General features: G+C 37.7%; 1 protein-coding gene across 2 annotated transcripts in view; it reads right to left on the bottom strand.

Annotated features, from left to right (window-relative positions):
* OTUD7A (OTU deubiquitinase 7A) overlaps nt 1-17664 on the bottom strand; it is a 100710-nt gene that overhangs the window by 45277 nt on the left and 37769 nt on the right. For both annotated transcript variants that reach the window (XM_054272642.1, XM_054272643.1), the window contains exons 3-5: nt 15218-15335; nt 14554-14659; nt 134-266 (exon numbers count right to left, since the gene is read on the bottom strand). The gene's annotated coding sequence lies outside the window, so the exon portion shown is untranslated. The remainder of the gene's footprint in view (nt 1-133; nt 267-14553; nt 14660-15217; nt 15336-17664) is intronic.

Raw genomic sequence — 17664 nt, 5'->3', positions numbered from 1 at the left:
GGTGCCGCTCAAGAACCACGAGCGCCTGCAGCAAAGCTGCCCTGCCCAGTTTAGCGCTCCTGGGTCCCGAGCTGTAAATAGACACACACAGCTGATTAAAGCTACCATTAAGCAAGTGGTTAATTTGACTTACAATGGACTTTAAATAAGAGTTCCTTGAGGCAGGTGTTGGATGGGTGTTATGCTGCTGGGTTTTGGTGAGGAAAAGAATCCATTTTTGCCACAGTAAAAGGTATGAATAAGCAAAATTTTGTCCCCTGAGAAATCTGGAAGAAAAAAGAACAGTAGTATATTAATTATTACACTTCTGCTATTTGAATAATAATAACTGCCAAAATAGTCTTTACCTTTGACCTTAGAAGCCTAATGGATATTTCTCTTAATACAGAAAAATTACCACATACAGTAATCTGCATTAAGAATGCAAAATTCTTGGGCACAACCCAGACAATTAATAAAAAAAGAATTATGAATGTACAAAAATACTATTACGGCTCTCCTACATGAAAATGGCAACTTGCACTTGGAATTTCTTTTAAGACTTCTTTGTCCTAAGACTCATCAAATACAGCTTTGAAAGTTTTCTTCTCTTAAGCTTCCAAAATCTGAAGCAATGAACTAATGAAGAGATATCCGGAAGACTCAAGCAGGATAGCCACTCTTTTTGATGAAAATAAAGAGACAAGCACATGAAGAACAAAGGAATACCATTTGATAGGGTCTATTTATTTTTAAAAGATACAGCAGTTCCCTTTCCATATAATCTACTCCCATCTCCCAAGAATAAATCCTTCGGCTTGCAAATGCAGAATCCAATTACTATAAGCTTCCCCTTATTATTCTAAAAGGCATTTACAATCAGTTTTATTGCTTCTGTTTTTTTAATCCATTCACAAAACTCATAGAGTTGTAACTGGGCTCAACCCCACTAAAATCAGGATTTAACAGCCCAAATCTTTTTATGATGGAAAACATTCCTTCTGATAATGCTTTTAAAACAGGCAAAACTATAACTAGGTCCACAATGTTATGAGTTTTGAGTTTTTGAGAAAACAGAACATAACATTATTTCTTGCTATTTCCTAAAATACATACACAAGTAACCAAATCTCAGTAGATAATAGTTCCTATGCAAAAACTCCCAAATGTCTGTGTGACAGCTCAGCTGTAACATGAGTTAAGTACCTCAATTAGCAAGTATTAACTTACCCAGCTCTTAACTCAGGTGCATGTGAACTAACATACAGGAGTTAATAATAGTCCTACCTTTTTTTTTTTTTTTCTTCACTATGGCATATTTTCATGTAAGAACCATAAATATGACCAAAGTATTATCTTCAATTCTTTTTTGGAAATCACTTATGGATGTAGCACACCACAGATACCCTCACACTGAAGCAGATTATTTCAAAGTTTGTAACATCATAAAAAGCTTAATTCCATACATTGCAAAGGAAATGCAGTCAAACCACATTCGCCTGTGACCCACTCTTTATCACCCTCAGGGAACTTAAAAATAACTGTAAAACCCTCAACTTATAGAAGCAACTTTAAACAACTCTTAACACTTTCAAGGGTACTTGGTCTGCAGGGGATAGAAATAATCATCAAGTGTGAATATGCCTCCACATTTCCAGCTATACAATATTCACAAACTGAAATATCCACACTAAGAAACTCCCCTTAGCTTCAGGAAATAGCTAAAAACTCTGATATCCAGCCCTCAAAACTGAACGATGATGCTTCTGCTAAGGGGTTTGTAATTTTTATCATTGCCCCGGAAATAAACAAGCAAAGTCGATTCCTTTTTTTCAACACATATTAACAAACAACGATCAAAACATTTTTATAGCTTTGTTCAACACATCTGCTGCACAGGGTAATAAACACTTTCCAACGCTCAGACTACTTCCGTTCAAAGAGGACTCAACTTATGTGCTTGCAGTTATTTTTTTTTTATTATATCACAATTTACCATTTAAAATAAGATAAAAATTATTTTATTTAGCTTGCAGTTGTAAGGTATCTAAAATATTACCCTGGATACTGTAATGATCAGGACACAAGGACATAGCATACATACTCAAAACCCTTTTCAGCCTTTCTCACACGTGCATTGGAGCTTCAGCAGTTTAAGATCAACCCTAAGTACTGCTTACTCTGCTGTATTCCCCTGTAAAGTGGGCCAAGAAACCAAAGAATTCTCCCTATATGACCCCAACTTGGTCTGCAACAAACTACATGTAGATATAAAAGCTCAGAATAAAATTATCATGAGATACGAAAAGGTTTAGGATGGAATTTCAATTGCAATTATTTCATCATTCTGAGCACAAATTTTGAATTTATCTTTTTACCTTTGCATGGTCCCTGCAACAGCTTCTGTGTGAAGTTAGCACAGAAAATGAAACACAGACTGAAGATGCTACATATGTATTGCGAACCAAACAACTCCATCTCCAACAGGTGTTTTGAAGGTAAGAGTCTGAGACAGAATCAACTGAGGCCAGAAATCAGAGATGTTCTCTGTTAAGAATGAATATCCACATTGACTCTCATTTTCTCCCTTTTTATCTGACATTTCAAAGCAGTCACTAACAAAGAGCTGAAGAAGCTTCCTCCACTCAGTTTCTAGAAATACCTCAATTCTCTCCCAAGACTCTCATGCACTGCTTGCTCTGAACTCAAAAGGGGTTCCATTTTCCACTTCTGACACAGGATTCAGATACTTCCTACAATTTTCTTGGCAGCTTAGGATCAGCAGCACAGTGCTGAAAACCTCTGGCCATACTCTGTTAATGTGGATGAGCATCTCCCCAAGCATGAGCACATCTCAAGTGTGTGCTTGCTTCCATTATTTCTGTTACCTACATGAACACTGAACTAGCTGTAAGTCCAGACATAAATCATCCCCTTCTGTAGCATCAGCTTTGTGCTTTGGTTCTGTCAAGACTTGGCTTCTTCAGTGCAACTTCTCCATTCAGTACAAGGCCTTGCCCACTGCTCATTGGTTCTTTGCAATTATTTAATTTAGCTCAAGCAACACATGAAGGAAATTTATCTCTAATAAGAGGGAAGTAATAACATTCAAGAAATAATAACAAGACCACCAAGGGGCTTCCATGACAAAGATGGCCACTATTGGTACTGGTCTTCTTAAGGACAAAGGACAAGTACCAAAGAAATTATAATTCTATTCTAGTCATGGAACTGTGTCTATCTGTGTCCTGCAGATGTCTGTGTTGAAAACTATGGGGGGGAAGGATACAAAATTTGACACACAGCATCTGTCTACAGCTCAGCTACAGAAGATTCATGACTAGCTAATGTTTCATGTTCTTGCAGATCTGTGACAGTTGTCATTCCCCAGAGTAAGGCAGCACCTCAACGATCTAACTTTTCAAAGACAAGTTCTTGAACACAGTCTGAAGTGCCGGCACACATTCAGTTTCTTTTTTTTCCTGAACCTTCATCACTTGAAATCTCTTCATAATCACTGCATGAGGAACACTTATTGTTTTATCTATGTCCCAAGTATGTAGAGTCCGTCACAAGTTACTGATGAAGGAAAGGATTCCTCCTCCTGCTAGAAAAGTTTTACTGTGACCAGTGTTCTTGCATGTGAACACATTTCTCCCCTTCCCAGCTTATGCCAGTTTGACTCAGAAAATGTGTGCAGTGGATTGAGCTGACAAGGATATGAAGGCAGAAGCTTAAAGGACATCAAAAGTGTTAGCAAAATGAGCTCTGTATAAATAGTCTTACTGATACAAGACTCCAAGCATCCTTTATCTTCTTGTACACAGAGATTAGAGAAAAGCTCAAATGCTTAATTGTATGTCAAGTGCACTGTCAGTGATTGAGGGTTCAGTATAGTCTTTAAAAATGGAGTCCGGAGCACATCCCTGCCTTTATGGAGACAATTCAGCTGCTGTTTTAAACACAAGGCTTGACTGTCTGTTACTCTGCACGTGACATTGTTCCTTACATCAAGGCAAAACACATACTGGTGATTTTTTCACATTCCTCTTAAAAATACTGATCCTCTCAATCAGTAAATCCCACAGCTTCAGTGACAGACTGGTGAGAAAGTTCTCTCTCTTACAGGTTCCCTAAAAAATAGCAGCAGGATTGAACTTCTGAAATTCAGATTATGTGCAAAAGTCAAGTCCTTATAAGTCCTTAGGTGCACGTAAGTTAGAAAGAATAGCAAGCTATGAGCAGGCATTTGTGTAATGTGCTGGGATTCAGCAGAAGCTGGAATATCAGCTCAGTGTGTGCTGAGCTAAATCATCTCCAGCAGGGAAGAACATACACACCATGCAGCAAAACAGAACTGGGGAATTTCCCCCCAACCCTGAAACTGCCACCCTTGTTTCTGTGAAACAGGATGTTCCTCAGTCACTGCATTCAGTTTAGATAATGAAACTAAGAAGAATAGAACACTTAATTCCCTTTTACCCTAAAAAAACCCTATCATTTAATATAATCTCCAAGATTTTAAAACAGATAGAGATGAGGAAACAAATGAGGAAATAAAGATATGAGACATAGCATCTAGAATGATTCATTTCACAACATTTTGAAGATTTAGAATATAAGTATAGCAACTGTATGTTTCACTTAGACTACATAAGTAATTGAAAAGTCCTGAAGTAGGAAACTCATTTGGTGAAATGAGTGTAAAATTACCTAGTATTAAGAATGGTTGTTCATCAAAAATTAATGCCCTAAACAGTAAAAAAAAAAAAAAAATCCCTTTCATTTAGTCAAATCAATTTGGTTACACAGACTTAGCTTTCTCCAGCCATAAATAAGTTGTAACTATCTCTACAGTTATGATTTTTCCTGTAATTCAGGCAATATGAAAAAAAAAAATTAATAGGAAATACTCAGGCTAAACAAGGAGAACTAAAAGCTGATTAAACAAGGGAAGTGTTATAAGGAAACACGTACCAGAACTGTACACACAAGAGAAAGCAAAAGCAACTAACAGATATTCCAAATTTGATGTTAAAATAGCCTAATTTCTGACCAAGTTCAACAGGATGGATATTCAGCATCTCTAAGAAGTAGCCCATTAGTTCTAATTGCCACTGTCATCATCATCTATTATTGCATTCTATGGAAAAGCAGGACATGGAATTAAATAGCACAGTACCAACTAGGAAATTCATAATGCCAGGAAAACACATATGGAAAAGGCTATTGATTGCAAAATAGAGCCAGGGGTGGGGGAATAAAACCCTTCACTACATTGAATATTAATGTCTACAGGCAACAGCTAAAAAAAACCCAAAAAATTAGTGGCTGCATTTTTCAACTTACGTACCAAATACAAATATGAAAAGAACACCTGTAAAACTAAATGAAGAACAATCTCTTCTGAAACAAACAGCTCATCATGAACTCCCAGACAGGAAAAAGAGAGGAAAATACAAAAAAACTTGCAGTCTCCTTGAGCCTTAGCTGGCAAATGTGATGACAACCTCACTCTAAGGAATTAGGATATATTTGTAAAGCTTACTGCAAGCTTCAGCATATAAATATCTTTCAATTTAATCTGCTGCAGAGAAAAATATTGATATCTTTTTTAAAACATCTGAAATTGGATTCTGAAAGGATTTCAGAAATACCTGTATTTTCCCCTGAACTTTGTCATAAAAGCCATGGAAAGTTGACAGATATATTTTTTAAAGTCCTTTAAGCTATCAAAAAAACTATTCTCTTTCATACATTTAATTTTTTTTCTTTTTAATTTTAAAGACATTGATCAAACTCTCCTGCTTTGCTGCTGATCAGAAGCCAGATGCATAGCAGAGCTGATTGGGAGTTGTTACTGATTATTTTTAGAAACAAATGTTTCAGCACTTTGGACAATACCCACTGTCAGTTTATTAGAAATTATTCAAAAACTCATGGCAGAAAATGGCTCTGCCTGACTAGCAGAGCTGCTTATTAGCCAGAAATTCAAGGAGGAGAGAGAGAATTCTGTTACTGTTGGTTCAGAATAAAAAGTTGTGCATGTGGAACAGGAACAAGAATTCAATGAAGATCTTTAAGTTCATTTAGGTTTTATATGAAACAGAAATAGCTGTGTGGGAGGGAGGAAAAGAGAGAAAATTACAATTATATGCAGGGAGTTGGTCCTGCAACAACAGATCAGTAGTGTTTGGAAGACACATGCTCAACAGACAGACAAGACTATAAAGCACACAAAAGGAATTTTAAAAAACCCCAACAAACCCCACCAAAAACAAATAAGCAAAACAAAGCCCCCAAAAACAAAACAAACCCCTCCAGCCCCCCAAAACAAAAAACCCAATCAAGAAAAAAAAACAAAAACCAAAAGAGCTGGCTTGAAACCATGTTCTTCCATCACCTGCAAAAACCCCAACTATGTGAGCTTTTCAGATTGGTGGCTTAAGGAGTGACCAACCACAGTGTAAGAAGCAAAACTCCCATTTCCCCTGCTTAGCTTTGCAGAAAGCCATTTGAAAAAATGATGGCTTCATTTTTTATGTCAGTCACTTTGCACTACACCAGTCAGGCAGGCAGTGTGTGCTGCTGTGATGGTTTAACCCCAGCCAGCAGCCCAGCCCCAAGCAGCTCCTCAGCCACTCCCCCTCCAGCAGGACCAGCATGAGAACTGGTCAAGGTGAAAGCTGGAAAACTCCTGGGTTGAGATGAAGATAGTTTGGCAGGAAGAGCAAAGCAAACCAAGGAATCAATTCAGTGCTTCCCATGGTTGGGCAGGTGTTCAGCCATCCCCAGGAGAGCAGGGCCCCAGCACACAGAATGGTGGCTGGGGGAAACAAACACTGCCACTCCAAATGTCCCCTCTTCCTTCTTCTTCCCTTCTGTCACAGGGTCTGGAACATCCCTGTGGTCAGAGGGGGTCACCTGTCCTGGCTGTGTCTCCTCACTACCTCCTGTGCACTCTCAGATCCCTCCCCAGCCTAGAAGCAGGAAAAGCAGTAAAGGCTCCACTCAGCAATGATGAAAACATCTCTATATCATCAACCCTGTGTTCAGCATGAATCCAAGACACAGCCCCATACCCAACAGTGTGAAAAAAATTAACTCTAGCCCAGCCAAAACCAGCAGACACACAATGTTGACTCACTTAAGTCAGCTTTTCTCTTATGTACAAATGTTTGGGAAAAGCCTCTTGCTTTTCCGTTTGCTGAAGCAGTGAATTACCCAGCAGTGCTCTCCATTTCGTGACAGACAGAATGAGCTCATTTCTTGGAGCTGCAGTCAGTACACACTGAAAAGCAGACTATCTGTGGGGAGTTCATGATACTTGAAATGTAAAATGGTACAAGCTGAACTTTACCCAGTTGATAATAATTTGATTTTTTCAAGCACTAGTTTCAAAGTAAAAGTGGTATGTCCAGAAAAGAGGATGGTCACTGCCATCTAACAGTCAAATATTTAAACTTGGATCAGAACTAAACTCATGCCACTAGTATATGTGTTTTAATTCATATAGAAACAGATCTGCTTATGATCATTGTAATATATGCAACTCAGAAACCACACAGCAACTACTATTTTCTTCTGTATAACAAAAATATTTTCTGCGATGATGATCTCTATAGATTGGAGACTTTAAATAAAAGGAAGAAAAAAAATACCACTTCCATAAATAGATTTCATCCAAAAGAAATTTAGTTGCAAAGAACTTCTTGGACAACTTCAAATAGTCCTGAATCTGACCTGTTAATTTTTACACAGCTTATGTGACTGAATAGCTACTCCACATATACAAATCCACATCTGCTTGATTAAATTAGTCAGTCTCCTGAAGTAAAGCCACAGCCAAATGGCCCAAAGTTATACAAACCATCTCCAGTAGGAGGTTGAAAATCTGGCTCTATACCTTCTCTGTAATTCAAATGATAGAACTTAAGCTCTCAAACAGAAAGACATTCAGAAAATTTATATTATAATGCAATTGGTACTTAGAGATAAGCAGTAAATGTTCCCATAATACTCTACCTCTGGAAAGTCAGACACTTAATAGAATATCACTCCAGCCAGTGTCACCCCTGAAAGCTGACCTTGGAAATCTTCCTGTCCTATCAGGCATTCTACAAACCATTACAAGAATTTACCAAGGGACAGATTTGCTCACATTGTTCCCAATTCTTTCCATGAACTAATCCATCTGTTAAACACTGAAATGAAGGCAGACACATCTATGGGACCAAAGGTTTCAGCAAGAGCCTTTTTTTCCATGTGGAGACAAAAAGGTAAGGACTGAAGCTGTAGTGTATCAGGTTTCTTACTGGAGAAACCTGGCTGAGAAAATACCTGAACTGCTGGAACTATGTCACTTTGGCTTGCTAATATGGAACAGCTGCAGTGAAGGAATGTTTGCAATGGAAAGATTGTAGAAAGGTCAATAGATTCACCATGCCTTGGCTGAGCAGGAAAAATGGCCAGCATGGACAGCATGTGTTGCTCTAAAGAGTGCTGATATGCTAAGGAAGAGCAGGGAGGAACTGCTCTTCCTTCTCCTGCATCTGTATTTTAAACAGCCTGAAAAAAAAACCACTGAAAACTTTTTCAGCTCCCTGCTCATTGTAGGTAGAGGCATAAAGAAGAGTTTAGCTTTTATAGTACTTTTGCTCTCCCTTCTAGGCCTTGGAAACTTTCTTCTGGGCGTTACTAAGCTGGCTATGATGTCAAACAGCGCAATGTGTACCTTATACTCTGAAGAGAAATAAAGAGAAACACTAAAGCTTTATACATCATTTGCAATGTGCCACAGTGCTCCAGTGAAGATAAAATATCCAGTATTCTTGCAGAAGGACTTAAAAATAGAAAAAAATAGTCTTGTGATTGTGAAAGCTAGGAATAAAATTAATTACAATACTACATCAGAAGCTTAACTAACAAGCATAAGCATGATAAGCCACATACAGTCCTGTGATGTTCCAAATTTATAAATAGCTCCAATATTTTTCAGAAATAGAAGGCAGATCTCGCTGCTGAAAGTGCCAATCTCTTCAGTTTTATCTGGACCCTTTTATCTACTTTTGGTTAACACACAAGGATCAGCATGCTTTAAGGCACACATAAAATCTGTGAATTCACAGAATAAATAATCCAGCTCCACGTGTAGAAAATTTATTTGGGAAATCCTATAAGCTTTGCAGGAAATTGTTCTGCAAGCAGCAGAGAGAAAGAAGCTTCATTTTCTTTGGATTTTTGTCCTTTAATACCCTAAAGTTGTTCAGCCACCAGCACACCCCAGAGTTAGCCCAGACATGTGCATGCACTTCTGTCAAACAGTGTAAAAAAGAAGTACCATGCTAATTTCAGGCATTTTTCTCCTTCACTGGTCAAACTTTGCCAAAAGAGACAATTGGCTTCCTCTTGGGGGGCACCTCCTCTCAGTGATGCTTTAATTGTCACAAGAATGAAAATTGTATCTAATTGTCTCATCAGAGTATTGAGCAATCCAGCAGATGCTTTCGGAATTAATGAAAAAATATTAAAATGATTTCTTGAATGCAGTAAAATCTCTTAACAATTGCTGAAAAGAGTGTAAATCTCTCTTAATTTCTGCATAAAGGGAAAGATCATTCTCTCACAAAATAAAATACTTCACCATAAAAATTTATCCAATTACTCACAGAACTTTTCAACCAAGACATTTTAATAAGACATCCTTTTAATCCCTGCCCATTTGATAAGACATTTGGTAGTTTATTATACCAGCAGTGCACAATTCATTTTTGTAACACAGCAATAATAAATAACACAAATTGAACAGTCAAATCTCAGCCTCCAGTGAAACAATATTTGGAATATAATTACATGCAGTACAAATTTTGCAAAGGATGTAGACTCAGTTTCAAATTTAGCAAAATGTGACCAGGAAATAAGAATCTGGAACTTCACCACAGTGTTTGTTTGACCCTTTTCAGCCTTGAAATTTACTATTTCCCAAATGTCATTTCAGTTTATAAGAGTGTTAAGGCTCCTCTAGTCCTCTGTAAAGAAGGACAGCTCCAAGAAGAGATGCTTTTAGAATCTTGCTGGTCTAATTTATGCTGTAACTTATTTTAGTTACTCAAAATTTTATTCTCTCTGGGTAAAGTTTCCAAATATTCTAAACATCCTTGAGAAACAAATTATGTCAGTTTTTCATGCTTTAAATATACAGAGGTAGCTCAGAAGAAATGTGAGAGGAGATGACTTGGAAACAAGGTATTCCCTGTCTTCTCTATGAACTGGCTCTTCCTTCTTTTAGCATTACAAACAGTGCCAGCTTCCCCAGCCATGTGTTCTCTGCCCTTATTTACATTAAAAAAAACACTGAGAGATCAGGTATGGATAGCTTTTCTCTAATTTACTGAAATACTTTCTGGCTTTGCAGGAGAGATAATTCAAAATCACACAAATCTACTGATAGAATGACTCTGAACTTAGGCTGGACCATAATTTAGTTGTGCAATGCTTAAAGTCTACTACAGAACACATGCAGCATGTGATTATAAAGGTTTAACACATTAGAAATTAAAGAGTTTCTAATCACCTTCTCAAAATTAGTAATACCTCAAGAGAGACAAAGATCATGCTTTCATCATGCAGCCACTGTCTCTATTTTTGTCTGCAGACACCCTGCTAATATGCACATCATATTATTAACAGCAAAACCAATGAAATAGAAATTCCCATGGCCTTCATGCCAAATAACTATAAAAAGAGTGTATAAACACTATCAAAGTACCAAATACTTAAACTGTATCCTTCTACTCTCTATATTGGTAATTTTCATGGATTATGATTCTTAGATTGAGATATATTTCTATAGAATGACAGGATCTTGCTCTGAACTGAACCAGTCCATATTTTTTAATTAAATGGTTAGATTGTCCAGTGAGGACATATTTTTTAAAGGACACATTTAATTCTTTTCACCCAGGTCTAGAACTACCTGCCTTGGAAAAACAGGTTTACTGTGAAAAAGAGATCTTCAAGACAAACAAAAACTTCCTGAAATTCCAAGAGAAACTACCTTGGACAGTACTGACTAAGAGAAGAAATACACTGGCCTGAAAGGCTTTGTGAAGTTTGTGCTTTAGAGACATGGATTCAGTGGTAAAAAACAGGATTTAAACAGTTTGTGCAAAGGAGAATGAATCTAACTTCTCACTGTGGAATAGGACTTAGAAGTATTTTACTCTACTTCTAAAATATAGCAAAAGTATTTTGATTTCATGAGAACTGAGTAATTTAATTTAGTTCACACTGACAAAATAAGCAATGAAAGCTGTACAGGCATGTAGAAGAGCACTAACTGGAATGTTTATGTTTTCTGCATCTCCATGTTTGCACTCAGTCACAGTATGTACCTCATGCCATAACAATATTGTTGCTATTATGTAATATAACATCTGATTATAGACAGTTATTAAAATAACCAATCCAACTAGAAATTAAATCTCAAATGACAGAGCATTGTCTGTAATTACAACACAGTTCTACTTCCACCCACGTTAGGCAGAGTTGCCCAAGTATCCTAATGCAGCAGTTAATCTTTATTAATTGTATCTTAATGAAGATTCCTAGGACAAATTCAATATTGAAATTCAGACTATAATCAAACGGTACATCATCTTAAATCAGCCTAAAATGAACAGTAACTGCCAAATGATGAATTCAAGAGTAAGCTGCCTGTAGTGACAGGTAATGTGTCCCAGTTACTTGCAAAATCAAATGCCACTGCTCTATAATAAGCCAACTTCTGTAAAAATACTACCACAGCACCCACCAAGATGGAACTTAAATAAAATGGAATAACATTTGTGTCTTATCACTCTGACTACAAGTTATAGTAACTGCATCAGAAAATTAAAAGTGATAACCACCTCCTCACTACAGGAGAGTTCTGGGACATGGCCTACATCCCAAAGAAGGCAGTTTGCTGACAACTCGTAGGCAGGAGTTGGTTGTGCTTTGGGTGATGCTGTCCCCAGTCCTGCTGGAAAAAGCAGCTGCCTGATGCAGATGTGTAAATCAAAGTAGAACCTGGAAATTCCTTTGCAAAGGAGAAGCACCCAGGAGGCTCAGAGAGGAAGGGTGAGAGATACTTGGGCTTATTTACAAGCCAGACCACCACCTTGCTCTAGTAGACACTGAGCTCAGTAGGACCTGAAGGGCTCCCACAGCTCAAGACAGCAACAAACAGCACCTGTGACTTGAGGATTTAGCCATCTAAACCAGGGCATCAGGGGTTTAGAGAAGTAAGTTCTGTGAAGTTGGTAAAAGAAATATTCAAGAAGGATCGATTTTTACAAAAACAATCAGTAGCTTAAAAGAGACTTAGACTGTTAAAAAAACCTTATGCAAGGTGGAATAACAGATAATTGAATTTCCTCCTCTTCAAGTCTGCAGGTTCCTTGGTCTGCTCTAATTTTTCCCTCTTCTGGACCTTAAAATCCAAAATCTAACATAAGTTTACAGTAGAATTAGACAATTCAGATGCACAAACAAAATACATTGAATAAATCTGGTTTAGATGAGATACATAAGACTTAATGGTACATAGAGGGCTAACCAGTATTACCTGAAATCAAGGTTGGAGAAGGTAAACCACATAAGCCATCCAATGTTATGACTTCTGAGAACCAAGTTCAGAATTTTTTTTCAGATAAATTAGGCACAAAATGAGGCAAGATTAGAGTCTGACCTGTCTTATTCAGGCACTGCTTATCTCTATTTGACTACTATCCCTAGCAAGAGAATGGAATTGGCTGGAACCACTGCCCCAAATAAAATAATCACTTTTAAAAGATTAAAGAAGCCATTAACATGGATTGACTTTGTCCCAGCAGAACAGAGCAATGCAATCTGCTCAGTGCTGGTGATTCTGGCAAGGACAAATCAAAGTAGTCTGACACCAAAGCAGAAAGACAGGGACTCACAGATGCTGAGTGCAGTGTCCAAACTCACAAGGACTTCTGAAGTGACAATGGTTCCAAAGGAAAAATTCTGTATTCAAAACATGGATACTGCTGCTTCTCCATGGTCAAAATGGATACTTGTACAATTCTCAGCAAGAATCCCAAAGGTTTTACTAATACCATACTTAATCCTCAAAAGCTTAAATAAAATCCAGTATGCACAGAGGAGGGTAGAGCTTAGAAAAAATTTGTGCATCAGCTATAGAGAGAACTGATGAGCTCAGCAATAGTTCAAGAGCCTTAAGACAGTTTGGAACATCAAGTCCCACTCCTGAAAGGAAGAGACAAAGAATCTGTGTTCATGCAGAGACAGACATGGAAACTATGTTCAAGCAGAGACCTCTGGCAGTCAGAGACCAGAAAAAAAAAAAAACAAAACCAATAAGGAAAACCCCATAAAAAACTCCAAAAAAACCAAATCCACCAAAAAAAAAAAAAAACAAAACCAAAACCAAATAACAACAACAAAAAAAGTGCCCCCAAAACAACACAGGAACTGGACAAATTAATGCTTGAAAGTAGGAAAGAAACATTTGTGAACTCTAACTTTGGTTTTCTGCTTATCCATGCACGATCCAGTCTGTTTACACATATTTGGTATGAAGGTTTGCTTGAAAGTAAACATTTTTCAGAAGATATTGCATTTGTTTTTGTTTAAATTAATCCTGAATTAACTCAAAACTGTCACATTTGTAGACACACAAGTGCTTAGGCCTGTCTGAGTGCAGTATGTGGGAACCCTCTGTCCAGAAGCTTGACCTGACATATCCATACAACGTACTGAGATGATGTGAAAACTGAGATAACACAGAAGTGGGAGGCTGGGAAAACCTGGAAAAATGAAGGCAATAAAGAAGGCAAGACAGGAGACAGAATTATCACCATGAGAAGGAGGGAGAAAAGCAATGCTTCTATAACAAACCATGTTTCATTACTCCCTGTTGCTGGTGAGAAAGTTCTTTGCAGTGAATTTCAAACCTAAGGCTAAGCTTCAAAATTAGAAACAAATTCATTAAATGAAGATACCAGGGGAAATACAATGTCCATGCTGCAGTGCTAGGGACTGGGACTGCACTCTTGGGATTCCTTCACAATCACAGTGTACAATGCCAGAAAACTTAATCTATAGTCATGCAGAATGAGTATTAATCTCTATGAGTATTAGTATGAGGTATTTTAGAGGGTATTTAGCAACTCAAAATTAAAAATACTGTTTGCATGTACTTAATTTTAGGATAATGTTCAAGACAGATGCTGTGGTTCCAAACCAAAGCTACAGACCAGTTTCTCATACTTTTCATGCATACATGGTAGAGAGTAATTATTTTCAGCTCCATTCAATTTGCTGCTTTAATTTGCTGAAGGTCCCCCCAAGCATTTTTGTGGACCTCACAGGGCAGGGGAGGCAAAAGCAGTAGGGAAGAACCTCTCAATCCAGAACTGCTACCAAGGAAGTGTTATGTGTAACATACTTCCAGGGGAGAGAGAATTCTGTGTAAACAGTTTGGTTTAAGCAATGTAGGGACAGTGAGAAGCTCTACAGCAAAAGCAGGGACAAAATCTGACTCACCATGATAGGTTCTGCTTGCAAAAGTCTCCCTTCTCTCCTGCATGCCCTAATTCATTTTGGTGAAGCAAACGAGGCAGGCATCCACAGCAGCAAACCCACCTTCTCCCTGGAGAAAGGACAGAGAAGTCAGCAAGGAAAAGGGAGTTCAGAGCATGAATATCAGCCACACAGCAGCAATTCAGCAAACATTGTTCTGCTCACTGCCCTGACCAAGGGGGTCACTGGGGATCTTCTGTTCAAGCCTTGCAATGGGTGACACCATGTTATTACAGAATGAACTGCTAACAAATACAAAAGCAAAGAACTGAGCCCCAGACAGCTTCTGCAGTGACACAGCAACGGCAGCATCAGTTTAACATGGCAATGATATGGATGGTTTTAGGAACTTATGCAGCATGCAAGCTCTAGGAAGCACAGGAAAAGGTTGATTTAATGAGTAACAACACATCATCCATCAGCTCTTTGTAGTCACAGGCAATAGGCATGTTGGTAGCATATTAATAATTTTAGTTGGTTTCTTTGGTTGGCTACACTTAATTGTTGCCAATAAGAAAACAAATTAAAATTTTTGTTTTCTTCAACACATCCTTATGCTCAGCTTTTCAAAACAACTACCTGGCAGATGCTGATTTGAGGGGTGGAGGGGATGTTTATAGCTACTCACAGGAATGAGGTAGGTAGGCCCCTTCTTCTGTTGCTAATATGTTTGCCTATTTAGGAAGGCAGGAGGCAACTGTCCAGTTGATTTACTTCTGACTTTGAATCTCTGCAGTATCATGTGCCTGTGAGGATGGAGAGAAGAGCAGAACAAGTTTTACTGTTTTATTCCAAAAGTGACACTAATTTGCTGTTCTGCATCCATTTGTCATACCCACTACACACTCTGACCCTGGAATAATTTTCTGTAGCATTATTATGGAAAAAAATAATTCTGTCCTATCTACATCAGCTGGCAGCTTCTTAGGAATCCAGCCCCCTTCCTGTTTGGCTTAGATAAACAGAGGAAACACACCTCAAAATCAGTTTAGAGGGCTGGTTTTCTACCAGTTTGACCAGTTCTGTCTGTGGCAGAACTGAGTAAAATACTCCAGTAGATCCAACAGATTTAGTCAGTTTCTACTTATGAAAAATTTACCTGCAGATTGAAAACTACTCATTTTGTTAAAAAGAAAAATAATATGATTTTAAAAAAACAGTAACCCCAAGACCAACAAGCACTGCAGACTGATCTAAAAGAATCCTCAATATTAATTAAATTAACCATTAAGCATAGACCTACATGGTTTAATGAGCTTTATCTCAAGTGTTTTGCATCCTGACTGGATATATTTTAGTTTATATAGCTTTGATCTGCTTGACCTGCTAAGAGAGCAAAAATGACCTGCACATACTCTTCTTTTACAGTCTGTTTAGCAATGCTGTGACCAAATAACATTTTTTTCTTTGACACTGATTGCTTCTCTATTAGTCTATGCATCATTCATCAAAGTCTTAAAAGATAATCTAAAGTGTTTGGAGCTTTCATTCTTATAATTTTTACATACTAAGAATATTAATTGTGACATCACACAATTCTTTCAAGTTATGCCCCTCCTAGTTACACTTTCTCCTTTATTAAAAAGAAAATCCAATCCACTCTTTTCTATTTTATTTTTCCACTCTTTTAGCTGTGTTTTTTCCAAGTATATGCAGTTGCACAAATTGATTTCAACATAACACACCTTTGCTGGACATTTTAAAAGCCCTTAGACACTTCCTGCTCCACAGGCTGAGCTGAGCTCCCCTGGTGAACTCATGTCAGCCACCTAGAGTATTAAGTCCACTGTTCTTTGGAATTGCACTGAAAAGGGAGAACAACCATCATTACCCAGCCAGAAAGAGCTGAATAGTCTCCATATTCATATACAGAGTGTTTCCAGCTCATGGTGGTGGTCACAAAAACCAACATATTGAAGATTTAGAAAATGAAGATACAACTCCATGCTGTTGGGAACTTGCATGTACATTTTAACAAATTTCTACTGGTAGAAATTTGTTAAAACTTTACTAACATTTTTTACTAAAGATAACACATCTTTAATTCTCAGCATTATAGGAAACAATCCTGTCATGGTTTAGCCAAACCAGCACAAATCCAAAATGCCAAATTTAGTCATTTTAAAGAGATTTAAAATCCAGATACTTTTTTCATTCTTGCCAAAGTCTTTACTTCAAACTTCTAGACTGAAACATTACCCAAACTTCACCTCAGTTTCACTGTAGTGCTCTTATTGTTATGAGCAGATTGTACAAATACACACAATCATAAATGAAAAACGGTGCTCAGTATCTGTGAGTTCATCTGATTCCTTTGCAACAGCAGCATGTCCTTCACACACACATTACAGCCACAGCCACAAATCACTGAGAGCAAGTGGTGCATCAGTAATGCTCCTGTCTGTCCTGGTGCCCTCTCATCCTGCCCAGCTGCTGCACACTCACAGCTCAGTTAGAAACAGCACACAAGGAAGGACTTCTCAGAGTGTCACTGGCCATCAAAGTGCCCCTTGGTCTCTCTGAAGGCCCAATATAAACAGCTGTTCCAATTGCAGAAGTTAAAAGGTAGCCAGAACAAATATCTCTTTAGATAGTAAAAACCTGAAGGAAAAAACTTAATACATAAGGGGCTGCAGAGAAAAGTCCCTTGTGGTTTCTCTGCCTCCTGTTAACACCATCCCTGGATGTTTAAATGCATCCACTGGGTAATAAAACAGAGGTTAGGAAAATGAGAGAAAGAATATTGGTGTCATCCTAATTGGGTTTAATTCCTATGACAGCACAAATAATGTGCATGGAGATGCAAAATGTGTCTTTCAGTGAAGAGGCTAGAGCAAAAGCCACAGCTTCTTACAAGTGTGAACTACAGATTTAAATGAAATTGTAATTGCCAATACAAGCAATGAATTTGACTGCAGTCAAATTCAATTCTACATTCAGCTATTTGATGATTCATCCATAATGAAAGAAAAACAAATGGCACTGGAGTCAAACTGAAACAACCACAAGAAATTTTTTCTGGAAAGAACATGAAACATTTACAGTAAGTTCCTATAAAGGTTATTAATACTTTCA

Source organism: Melozone crissalis, unplaced genomic scaffold (assembly GCF_028551555.1).
Source record: "Melozone crissalis strain CALT ecotype California unplaced genomic scaffold, PUWL_Pcris_2 ptg000014l_1, whole genome shotgun sequence".
Lineage (NCBI taxonomy): Eukaryota > Metazoa > Chordata > Aves > Passeriformes > Passerellidae > Melozone > Melozone crissalis.
The sequence above is the reverse complement of the archived record's forward strand: the minus strand, read 5'-3'. Positions and strand labels throughout refer to the sequence as shown.